Below are 4,995 nucleotides of genomic sequence, written 5' to 3' on the forward strand. Positions count from 1 at the left end.
CTTTGTCCTTTTCATTTTCTTTTCTGCGAACGCTAAGAAAAGGCCAAGCCACCCCCAGAACATTCTTTGAGACACTAATTTCATGGCTGCACAAAGGACACTCGTCGGAAGCTAATGGAAAACGCTGCCAGATGTCTGAGGCAAACAACGGCGGGCGACTGGCGAAAACATGCCGCCATTGGCGCTTGGGAAGAAAATATTTGACAATGAGCCCTCAAGACCACTGTTGCCAGGTTTAGCGAGAGAAATAAGCAACCAGGTCTATGAAAACAAGACCAAAAGAAGCGACTATTTAGGCCACATGAGCACTTTAAACCTATATGCATAGGCTATTTGAAAATAGCCGATCTACAAGCTTGAGACACTGCAAAGCCCGACCTTTACAACAGACGAGGACAGTGAGGGAGAGACACTGCAACAACATGCCTTTACAACAGACGAGGGCAGCGAGGGAGAGACACTTCACAACGTGCCTTTTACAACAGACGAGGACAGTGAGGGAGAGACACTGCAACAACGTGCCTCTTTACAACAGACGAGGACAGTGAGGGAGAGACACTGCAACAACGTGCCTTTACAACAGACGAGGGCAGTGAGGGAGAGATACTGCAACAACGTGCCTTTACAACAGACGAGGGCAGCGAGGGAGAGACACTGCAACAACGTGCCTTTACAACAGACGAGGACAGTGAGGGAGAGACACTGCAACAACATGCCTTTACAACAGACGAGGGCAGCGAGGGAGAGACACTTCACAACGTGCCTTTACAACAGACGAGGACAGTGAGGGAGAGACACTGCAACAACGTGCCTCTTTACAACAGACGAGGACAGTGAGGGAGAGACACTGCAACAACGTGCCTTTACAACAGACGAGGGCAGTGAGGGAGAGATACTGCAACAACGTGCCTTTACAACAGACGAGGACAGTGAGGGAGAGACACTGCAACAACGTGCCTTTACAACAGACGAGGACAGTGAGGGAGAGACACTGCAACAACGTGCCTTTACAACAGACGAGGACAGTGAGGGAGAGACACTGCAACAACGTGCCTTTACAACAGACGAGGACAGTGAGGGAGAGACACTGCAACAACGTGCCTTTACAACAGACGAGGGCAGTGAGGGAGAGACACTGCAACAACGTGCCTTTACAACAGACGAGGGCAGTGAGGGAGAGACACTGCAACAACGTGCCTTTACAACAGACGAGGACAGTGAGGGAGAGACACTGCAACAACGTGCCTTAACAACAGACGAGGACAGTGAGGGAGAGACACTGCAACAACGTGCCTTTACAACAGACGAGGGCAGTGAGGGAGAGATACTGCAACAACGTGCCTTTACAACAGACGAGGGCAGTGAGGGAGAGACACTGCAACAACGTGCCTCTTTACAACAGACGAGGACAGTGAGGGAGAGACACTGCAACAACGTGCCTTTACAACAGACGAGGACAGTGAGGGAGAGACACTGCAACAACGTGCCTTTACAACAGACGAGGACAGTGAGGGAGAGACACTTCAACAACGTGCCTCTTTACAACAGACGAGGACAGTGAGGGAGAGACACTGCAACAACGTGCCTTTACAACAGACGAGGACAGTGAGGGAGAGACACTGCAACAACGTGCCTTTACAACAGACGAGGACAGTGAGGGAGAGACACTGCAACAACGTGCCTTTACAACAGACGAGGACAGTGAGGGAGAGACACTGCAACAACGTGCCTTAACAACAGACGAGGACAGTGAGGGAGAGACACTGCAACAACGTGCCTTTACAACAGACGAGGGCAGTGAGGGAGAGACACTGCAACAACGTGCCTTTACAACAGACGAGGACAGTGAGGGAGAGACACTGCAACAACGTGCCTTTACAACAGACGAGGGCAGTGAGGGAGAGACACTGCAACAACGTGCCTTAACAACAGACGAGGACAGTGAGGGAGAGACACTGCAACAACGTGCCTTTACAACAGACGAGGACAGTGAGGGAGAGACACTGCAACAACGTGCCTCTTTACAACAGACGAGGGCAGTGAGGGAGAGACACTGCAACAACGTGCCTCTTTACAACAGACGGCGATGAGTTATACGACTGCAGCATAATTGGTCACTGCAGTGTAATGCATGGGGCTCATTACAGGGAATGGGTCCTTGATGGTTAAGACATCAAGATATCTATTCCGTTCCCCCCGAGGACCTGTAAAGAAACATTATTAAAGACTTGCACGTCGTTGCGCTGATCCCAAGAACATTCATTTGTTTAGCCGCTTAATTATTAAGAGGTTGGGGTTTTAATCAAGGCTTCCAGATGTTGTTGTAGTCTGCAGCGTGATGCTAATCTGCCATTGATTGCGAGTGGAAAAAAAACAAACAACCCAAAAAAATGAGGCAATTTGATTGTACGTACGTAAGTAATTACGGATATCAGACATGCAATAGAAAACAATAACAAAGCAACAGTACTGGATTTGTTTAATGATCTCCCGACTTGAGGACCAACAATGTGATTTTCAGCATTATTTTCCATAAATATCCATTTACAGTAGGTCCCCTCTGCCATATACATTAACGACCTATGTTATAAGTCGTAGTTGCATGAGGGTGTGTGGCTTTGAATGTTTTCGCCCCCCGCCTCCCACTTCCTGAAAAGTAACATTTTGCACAAGGTTTGCACACAACAGCAACAATATAGTCTTTCAGTCATCCAGTGGCCCATATGTACATAGCTGGCTGCTAAGCGGCCAGCTGTTTAACAGTGGTGGGCAACTGAAAAACAGCCCTCATTTGGGGTGAGAAGTGCCTCGTTCGCCACGAAATTAGCACCCATACCAAGGCTGCCATAAGTGCCATTCCATGAGTCCCAGCCTGTCGTGGCCTAAGAGGGCGATAAAAAACTAATCTGATTGATTGATTGATTGATTGAAATATTTATTAACAGTTTGTAGAATTACAGTGCATTTCAAGCACAAACTCAATACAAAGACTGTTAACTGTGAGTGGACGACCCAATTAAGCATTGCACTTGTTTACAACAGGGTCCACATTGTTCAATTCATCAAAACATTTAGAGACATACAAATAGACACTTCTATGTACAACAAAACTGACGTCCGACATCATGAAAAGCCTTGACCCTTTCATCAGCGTCGTGAAATGCATTATAGCTGCATTGTAATCCGATTTGCAAAGTGGTGCTTTTGACTTGGTTTTGGTAAAGAGTGGGGAAATAAAAAAACACTCCGCCGAGGTGTTTCTCTGGGCGAGATTTTTAATGGTTTCTCACTGCCTGCTTCCTTTCTCTGTCTGCCTGGCTCTCCAAAGCTGCTGAGTTGCACACGACTTCAAGGGGTGAACGCCATTGAATTCTGTGAGCTGTATGTCTCCAAGCTTTTCTCACCTATAGTACACCCCCGCCCCTCTCTCTCTCTCTCTCTCTCTTCCTCTGTCTGCTCTGGGGAGCTTTACAGACTCTATACTGGGTAATGGAGCACCAGTCAATCAACTTGGCGCTTTTAAAGGTGATGCTTTGTTCACGCTCGCTTCCCATGAATCCCACCGAGCCTGGCAGCCGTCAGGTTGTCGCACCGCCTGAACCGCGGCATCCAACACCCGTCAACCGAGAGGCGCTCTGACTCAGTGTCTGACTTGTCAGCTGCCTGTCTCAAATTAGGTCATTTCATTTCACTGGATCTAGACAAACGTTTTTTTTTGTTTCATTAACACTGAAGTCTTGTCAGAAATAGCAGATATATACAGGTATACTTGGCGCATTGCAACACGTCTCAAGTTAAAAAAAAGTGGCAATAAATATATATAATACAATTTCAACCGCAAAACAGTGTTTAAATGGAGTTCACCACCTTTGAGAGAAAACTTGACGTGGTGGCTGGATCAGAATTCGCCATCCCAGGGTGTAAAACGATATTTACTGTTGCTTTATATAAGGTCTCGACTGAAATGAACAGGCCCACGGAACCTCCATTTCTATTGGTTGCCCTTCAGTTTTTACAGACTCTGACAGCGTTGTCAAACACGACTCACGTTGCCAGCTCCAATAACGTACGAGGCCAGTAATAAATTTGGTCAAATGAGCTCTTGTTGTACTGCGGTTCCCGTGGCGGCGGCGGCACAGTAAAAACCCGATATGGCAGAGCGGGCATGGATCCCTGAGTCGTCCGTAGGGAGTGGGTGGTGTGTGGGGGGTTGAGGGGGGGGACGGGGGGGACGGGGGGGACGGGCCCTCATATCTCCCAGGGTTTATAAGCTCAGAGCCTGACTCATTCCAGGTTTACGGTCCCACTGACCTTCCCATTAGAGCCCCATTACCCAAAGTCTATTAGAGTAAGAGGGGTTATATAGCGAGGCTATTTACCCAGCTGCAGTCTCTTCATATGAAACTGTATTGAACAAACAGTTCAGTGCGGTGCTGCCGGGGAAAGGCCCAGTCACGGGGTGACTGACTCACATGCCTGTTTGTGTACGAAATTCACGCAACATGTGTATAAACACATGTGGGCATACTGTACAAAAAGCACGAGAGCCATATATTGCGACTGTATAAATTGCATGCATGTGCACCCCGCCCTGCCGCCCGGCTAAAAAAAGAACTCGTATACCCACATCAAGCAGGGGGGGGGGCTAACTGTGTCTAATTAGTTGATTCGATTCACAGGGGCCCACTTCGTCTTTGAGGTGTACTGTATAAATGATCTCCCGTATAATGACAGCACACAGGGACGCACTGTACACAAAGGAATGGGAAATTAAGCATGCATGGGAGTCTCTGTGAAGGTGCAAAATCAATTCAGAGAAGATTCATTCTCTTCACTTATCTCTGACCAAATAGAAGAAAGGCTAGTTGTTTGTTTCGCTTTGCCTGCCCTGCAGAAATAGACATTTTTCTTGGGTCAGGTTGGGGTCAGTTGCTATTTTGCAACATCTTGGGTGGGTCATATGATTGTCAGCAGATTAAGAACACCCGGAGAAGT

General features: G+C 47.8%; 1 pseudogene across 1 annotated transcript in view; it reads right to left on the bottom strand.

The window, feature by feature from the left end:
* Nucleotides 1-3,537: 3,537 nt before the first annotated feature.
* Nucleotides 3,538-4,995, bottom strand: part of LOC310867706 (partitioning defective 3 homolog) — a 656,686-nt pseudogene continuing 655,228 nt past the window's right edge. The window contains exon 23 of the transcript XR_014571073.1: nt 3,538-3,595. The product of XR_014571073.1 is annotated as a partitioning defective 3 homolog (transcript). The remainder of the gene's footprint in view (nt 3,596-4,995) is intronic.

The sequence above is a fragment of the Protomyctophum parallelum genome (genome assembly GCF_964188405.1).
Source record: "Protomyctophum parallelum genome assembly, chromosome: 12".
NCBI lineage: Eukaryota > Metazoa > Chordata > Actinopteri > Myctophiformes > Myctophidae > Protomyctophum > Protomyctophum parallelum.